At 37.1% G+C, this 8,161-nt stretch overlaps 1 non-coding gene across 1 annotated transcript; it reads right to left on the bottom strand.

Annotated features, from left to right (window-relative positions):
- Positions 1–7,327: 7,327 nt before the first annotated feature.
- Positions 7,328–7,389, bottom strand: LOC128123534 (U7 small nuclear RNA). The gene has a single exon (XR_008222713.1). It is a non-coding gene; the product is annotated as a U7 small nuclear RNA (small nuclear RNA).
- Positions 7,390–8,161: the final 772 nt, after the last annotated feature.

Genomic DNA, 8,161 nt, shown 5'->3' on the forward strand with positions numbered 1-8,161 from the left:
TTGTACCTCTGGCTCCAGGGGATCTGATATCCTCTTCTGGCCTCAAGGTGTACCCTCATCCTGAGGCAAACACTGATACTTGAAAAGCAAACAAAAAATAAAAAATTAAAAAAAGAAAGAAAGATGAGTTGACTTTAAATCAGAAAGATGCTTCTGATGATCCAGGTGGGTTTGACTCAGTGGCTTGATGTGCCTTTGCTCATGGCCTTCCTGTGGACTTTACCTTTGCCTAGCCAGCCTTCCAGCTACAAAGGCTCGTTTCCCACCACAGGTCTCTTAACATCTGTCTCCAATTGCATCTGTTGTTCTAACTGAACTCTCACAGACACAAGGACCTCTTAAGGTCCTCAAATCTCATACAATATATAGTTATATTTTGTACAGCCTTTCTTGCCCTTTATATAAATGGATGAACACAAGCATTATATAAAGCCAATAGGACAGATTGTGACTTCTCAGTGAGAGCATTTATCAAAAGGCACACATTCACCAGCAGCTCTCAGTTTTTATCGTTACATTCTTGTTTCCTATTCTACTCCTTTAGTACTCCCACCCTTATTGGCTTTAACAATCTGTGCATATTTAAATGTGAAGATAAGTGGATTTCCAAACTTAATAGCTAGATTCATTTGAAAGGATGAATGGTAATACAACAAAACACCAAAAAGAATTAGGATATAGTTCCTAGTTTAAAGTGATGTATTTCACTTCAGAGTCCATTGGCATATGTGTTTGTATTTGCATATAACAGAAGTAGGTACCTGTTTCAAAGGAATTATATATTTTAGCTGTATATTTTTCAGAAATCATGGTTACCATAGGAATATAAATGAAAAATTATACAATAGCCTTTGTACATAATGTTCTATTCATTGGATTCAGGTTTTCAAGTTGAATTTTCTAGGTAGATGAGTGCATGTCTTAGTTACTGTTCTACTGCTATAAAGAGACGCCATGACCAAGGCGATTTATAAAAGAAAGCATTTAATTAGGTGTTGCTTACAGTTTCAGAGGGTTATTAGTCTATGACCATCATGGCAGGGAGCATGGGGGCTGAAGAGTTTTAGATCCTGATCCACAGGCAAGGGGGGGGGGGGAGAGTGATATATATATATCTTGAGAGAGAGAGAGAGAGAGAGAGAGAGAGAGAGAGAGAGAGAGAGAGAGAGAGAGAGAGAGGGAGAGGGAGAGGGAGAGGTAGGAGGAGGAGAGGAGGAGAGAGACTGGACTTGGCATGGGCTTTTGAAACCTCAAAACCCACTCCCAGTGACTCACCCCCTCCACTAAGGCCACACCTACTCCAATAAGGCCACATCAGTTCTACTCCCTGGTGACTAAATATTCAAATATATGAGCCTATGGGGGCCATTTTCATTCCAACCATCACAATTGATTTTCTCGTTGTCCAGGCCTTGTAGCTACTTGACTCCACACGTTTGGGATAAAGATTGGGATAAAGGAAGAATGAGATCTGGAAACAGAGAGAAGTATTCTTCATATTAGCTAGATATGCTAACTAGGATGGTGAATAGCTTATGCTTTGTGGTGGCTAATTTCCACTGGCAGTTTGACTGGATGGGAGTTCATCTAGGAGACACACCTCTAGGTGTGTCTGTGAGAGTGATTCCAGAGAGGTTTAAATTAGGAGGGAAGACCCACTCTGAATGTGGTCAGCAGCATCTTACAGATTGGATTCCCTGACTGAATAAAAGGATAGGAAGGGAGAAGATAGCTGAGTACCAGCATTCATCTTTCTCTATTTCCTGCTGTAAGATGCAATATGTGCAGCTTCCTGTTACCATAGCTACTTATGCTTTCAGTGATATACCTTCCCTACTGGGACAGACAATACTCTCAAACTGTGAACCCAAACACATCCTTCTTTCCTTAAGTTCCTTTTGTAAGGTATCTTATCATGACAATGAAAAAGTAATCAGAGCACATGCCTTTAATCCCAGCACTCAGGAGGCAGAGGCAGAGGCAGGTGGATCTCTGAGTTCAAGGCCAGTCTGGTCTACAGAGAAAAGCAGCTGATAAGCCATTTTAATCTTTCTAAGTTGTAGATCATTATGAGTCAGTAAATTTAAAGTGATGGATGTAGACACAAAGCAGAAGATGAAAAGGTTGCCTCAGAATTTATGTGAGCCAATGTTAGCATATCATTGATTAAGAAGACTGTTCCAGAAAGATTAAGTAATTTTCTTGAGGTCACAAGTCAGTGTCACAACCAAGACTATCTTATAACTTCTAATCAGTATGCTCCCTACACGTCCTGCTGCTTCCCTGAGGTCAACATTACCTTCTGTTCAACTGACTTCCACCTAACTCAATTTAAGCCAAAAAGAGAAGGCATTTGTTTTAGAGAAATGGTCCAGAGCTCTGAAGACTCCTTATACCATTTTCAATTCTTTCTTTCAATGTTATAGGAAGTATCCCTCCATATGGAAAGGTAGCTAAGCCTTTGTGAATTCTAGTAATACATATGGAGTCAGACTAGAAGTCTCAGTAGAAATGCCTTCTTGACATATTTCATCTTGCCAAAGTCCCAAAGAAGACATGGATTTGTTCAGTTTGGACTGGTTGCTAGTCCCTGGGGCAATCACTGTTACTGCAGTGGGGATACTGTGGACACACTGGGTGAAATGAACAGCTGGGGTCAGCATTTTTAACTACAAGGAGTATGTACATCCCAAGAAAAGGGGGATTTTTATCATCAGAAGCCCAATGATTCTAGACATATCCAGATTTATAATATTATAATTCCATTCTAAAATGCATCTTTGGGAGCAGAAGAATATGCAACAGATGGAAATATCTAAGAACAGAAACTAACCGAGCAGAAGAATCTAAACCAGGGGAGAGAATGTTGCTTTTTTCCTCAAGGACTTGGGTCAGCACTTGTAATAATAAAGATAAAGACATTGAAATCCTAGAGAGAGAAGACATTATTGATTCACTATGGCTTATATCAAATCAACTAGTCTTAAGAACAGCTTACATTCTTAGAACATGCCTGCCAATTAATAAGAAGTTCCTTTGATATATGCATATAGATTGCTCATGTGATTTATGTTAAGGCCACTGCCTTTTATGACCCCATGCCTATGATGATCAATTCATCAAGTGTCATTTTATGAAGCCTCAATTAACAGTGAAAGTAGTATTGACATTTCCCCAAATTGCATAGCATTGCTCTTTGTGATTGTACAGCACACATTTCTCACCCTCCTAAAACTTCAGTTGTACTGGTATATTCTGAGTCTTTGTTAAACCTCAGTTCACATGGAATTTCGTGATATAGCTAGAAGTATTATAGAATTTGGTTTCTACAAGGTCATCTTTCAAAAAGAAAACAATTTATATGCTGTACAGATTCTCACTTAAATTGCCACCTAACCTCAGAAGAATTATAAAGAAAAGAAATAGTGATTCTGGATTTTATAAGCCTTATCAAGGCCAAAAAGATAATGTAAAGTCAGGCTTAGGAGCTAGGGTTTGCTTAGACAATTCTCAATTCAAATACCGACTTCTTAGTAACTGTGTGAACTTAGGCAATTTACTTCAGGTCTTCAAACTTTCTGACTTCCACTGCAACATGGGGTCATCAGTCGGTAACTCGTTGACAATGTGAATGCCATTTCCATTACAGTTGTAATAAGGTGATTTTTACCTAGGGGCTAAAATAAGCAAAAGAAATAGCACCTATTGACACTCCTAGCACATCCTAGGAAATACACAAATTTATGGACTTGGGTGAAAGCTTTATATTTTCTCCAAAGAGCCTTTCCAAGTTTTTCATTCTCTTCATTCTTCTCTGTGGAATTCTTCATAATCACAAATATATAGACTCAATTCTTTATCATAATTTACTTTAGACATAAGCTGTAGCAGTAGAAATCTCTCAAACTTGCTTGTAAGCAACTTCTGAATTAATTACACCTTGATTTTATTTATTCTTTCTAGGACAACCACAGGTTTTTATTAAGTAACTAATGAATGTTACTGAGGGATTTATAGGAAAGGAATTTCTTGCCAATTTTTATGAACCAAACTAGATAGTTTGATGTAAGATGGCAATAGACTCACATACCAAGAATAGGATTGGCGTGAGAATGAAACAAAACATGCCCCTTTGTAAAGATGTGCCATTGACATACCAATTCTAAATTCTTTTGTGCTTATTCTCAAACATGTGCACATAAGCCTGTACTTTAAACATCTTTGTGCTTATTCTACTGTAGAAGGTATATGAGAAAAAAGGCAAGTCAAGAAGGGTTTTCTGATAGCTTTGGCATCCATAATTGTCACTTTCAGCACCAGATTTGGAGAGAACCTTAGCAGAAGGTCCACTCCAATATGTGACCAGAACCAGTGTCTATGAAACATCTCCTGGAAATCTATCCTAAGAACAATAGACTTTGGGTGCCACAGCATGACATTTTCAATAGAATTAAACATTTGATTCACCTACTAAGAGTGTTCCTTTATATCACAGAAAGACAGAAGCAGAGGTACTGAGCCTATGCTATCTCAGATTATGCCTCGATATTAGCATGCCTCTAGGTAGCACAAGTCTGCTGGGGATACTACTTCACCCAAATACCACAAAAACCTTGTCATTTATCTTGGGAACAGCACTCCATGCTAACATACTTAATAGTAGCATCTACCTGTTTCTTACTGTCCACTCATTGTTTCCTTGGGTTGTCTCTTTCTCTTTATTACCTGTATGACATGAGGATTTGGTCACACTAATTTCTAGGGTCAGCCTTGGTCTTGGTGTCTGTACATGGTCAGGACCTCTTTAGTTGGTATGGCATCAGTCATGTTGTATAAACTTTTCACATTCATGCCTGTAAGTGGCCCTCACTTCAATTTACATCATAAATTAAACTGAACCAAAAACTATGGAATGGCAGATGCATTCTTGTTCTTCCATCAACTTCAGTATGGATTAATTCTGTGCCATCATTGGGGTTGAATTTTCCGAGAAATTTGTTTTGGAAGGATACTTTATTTTCCTAAGAGTCAAGATTCAAATTATCATATATTCTCACTTTTTCTTATTCTCATAATTCTGGAATTTTGTTTCATCTGTATGTCTTTTTTGTTGTTGTTTTTTTTTTTTTCAAGACAGGGTTTCTCTGTGTAGTTTTGGTGCCTGTCCTGGATCTCGCTCTGTAGACAAGGCTGGCCTCAAACTCACAGAGATCTGCCTGGCTCTGCCTCCCAAGTGCTGAGATTAAAGGCACGCACCACCACCACCCGGCTTTCATCTGTGTGTCTTTAGGGAAATATTTTTAAAGTCCCCAGAATGTTCTTAACAGATCTACAGTGGAATGCAGCAATTGATGCCATCTAATTCTCTGGGCACATGGTACTATTGCACCTAATCGAAACAGTTCTCATCTGCAATTTATGATGAGGATCCATATTTTGCAGCTCACTTGCTCTTGAACAGAACAAGGGAGTGACATCCCTACTAGCTGTGAAAACAACCTTAAAATCACAAGGCCCAGGAAGCCATGGGCCTTGATTACAGTTCTATATGGCCTACAAAAGCTCCACACACAAAAACAAGCCCACAATGACATTTTCTTCTCAAGAGAAGCCACGAAACCAGCATCTCATATGGAGTGGGTTGATGGCTAATTTTTTTAAAAATAAACAAATTTATTCTTGCTTGATTTCCCCCTTTAATTCTTCTGGCTTGAAGATATTGAACAGTTGGCTATTACAAGTAAAACCAACAGCCTGTTTTATCCATTTTATGTTTTCTCTCTTATTTAATTTGAAAAATAAACATTACCACAAGGTTCACAATGAGACTTTAGGCAGTTTTCCCATCTGCATTCAACAATTCACTCTCTGAAAGGATTACTATACTGTTTGTGACCATCTTAGGGAAAAAATACTTAGCTTATTGCCAAAAAAGAATCACATTTCTAAGGTAGATGAATACATTATTAAAAATAGTTTTATATTACAAAATGAAATTTATGGTCTTAATTCTTTTCTTCTTTATGGAAAATATATTTCTGGAAGTCAGAGATCAAATTATCATGAACCCATCAGGTAATGGCTTATTGTTGTTCAGAAACCAACTATGTATTACTGTCCTAAATTTTGGTAATGAGAGTGGCCTGCTAGAAAAAACACAAACTGGTGACTGCACATATTTATTGAGATTACACATGTGATGTGGCCTTGACTTCCTTATAATACTTGTTGAGGGGGAAACCTGTACGTATACAGATGAATACAATCAAGATTTGGGCTTCTTACTAGTGAATGGAGCCAGTGAGATATTAGCACAGATACAATCTATAACTACTCACATGAAATCATTAAACAAAGAAGCCAAAGATTTTCTGTAAGGGTTAATTTTGTATCATTGAAATTGATTCAGACAGACCAAATTCTAATTTTCATCTCTGCTACCTTTAACCGTTTATTAGATCTTGAGAAGTTTCTTTATCTTTTAGTTTATTTTCTTTATCTCCAAGATAAGCATAACATCGATTATCTATTTTCTATAGACATTTATGTAAGTCATATAAATGCATTATATATGACATTACATGTATATGTAAACCTGGTGTGATGAATAGTCAAATAGTGGTTGCAGCTATTCTATTTAATTCAGCCACAAACCCAGATACCGTATCTAACAGACACTATACCTAAGCATCATTTCATCAGTATGAGAGTTCAATTTCTCATTCCACTCCCATCTCATTTGGTTAAGAAAAGGTGAATATATAAAAATCACACGAAAGCCCAATTTGTAGAAATAGTACTCATGAGACAGAAATACTCTTGCTTATTTCCAATGGGGGGAAAAAGCCTCAAATTTTCACTCAAGAAACTCTCTCCATTAAAAAATTTTCCTATACTTCTAGTTTCTAGTTTTCTATGCAAGAAACTTTGAAGCTGACTTTCCACCCTAATGATACAAACCTTAACAAACTAATTATCTATGAACCAAAGAAAATTGCAAAATCCCTCAGCAAAATATTCACAAGTAAAACCTAACCATGTGGAAAAAAAATTACACACCATGATCAAGTGAGATTTATCCTGTTTTGCAAGAATGGTTCCAGTTTGAAAACCAGCTAAGGCAATCCTGCTCATCAATAGGTTAGAGAAGAAAAAGAAATCACATGATCATAAACAGATGTAGCAAAAGTGCTTAATAAAATGCAGCCACCATTCAAGGTGCTTTGAATGGTTAGCAGTAAACTAGGAACTAAAGAGAAATTCTTCAATTTATTAAATATTTTATAGCTGACATAGATAAGGCTAAAAAGCAACTTTTTTTTTTTTTAGGGGTTTTCCGACGGAAGCCAGAAAACCTGCTAGACAAATTCTAAAAGAGCTGTAACACTAAAAGCAACTTTTTATTGCACTGATTTAGAACAAAGTAAAGTCATAATCTCTCACAAATGATTTTCAGTATTATTCTTGATAGTCAGTATAAATTCAACTTCTTCAATGTATAGTTGTAATGAACACACAGTAAAAACAGTACTGTTTCTAGTTAGTATCCCCAAAATTGAAATAAAAATAAATCTATCTGAAAATGCAACTGATACTTATGGGAAAAATGACAAAACTGATTAAATAAACAAAGAATTACTTGAAGAATAGAAAGATGTTTCATGTTCATGGAAAGGAAACTATACTATTTAGGAAAAAAATAGAGAATACTCAAAGTTCTAAGTATGATAGAAGATTAGGAGCCCTCCCTGTAGGTTGGTGAAAGAGTCAAGGTAACAATAGTCTCTACTTATATAACAACTGAAAACAGAAGAATTAGCTAGCTAAGAGCTCTGATAAGTAACAGGAAGAAGACTCTGAACTGGTCACCACATGGCTTGGTCTGAAGTCTGTGGGAACTGCCCAGGGAAGTGTTTGCTCTATGCACACAGAAACAGACATTATAGGCACAAGCTGGAGAAAGATGGATCAGGCTGCTAAGATGTGACCAGGGATTTGGAGGCACCGTGGATAGAGATGCAAAATCAGCATGGGCTGTAGAGACAGAGGCTTAAGTGTAATGTGAATAGGTCTGAAGTTGAGATTATTCAGGGCCATCCTGAACTGACTATCTCAAGCAGGAGACATCCCACTACTGTAAAAGACACTTCAGAAGGATGCT

The sequence above is a fragment of the Peromyscus californicus genome, unplaced genomic scaffold (genome assembly GCF_007827085.1).
Source record: "Peromyscus californicus insignis strain IS unplaced genomic scaffold, ASM782708v3 Scaffold_3__1_contigs__length_106647218, whole genome shotgun sequence".
NCBI lineage: Eukaryota > Metazoa > Chordata > Mammalia > Rodentia > Cricetidae > Peromyscus > Peromyscus californicus.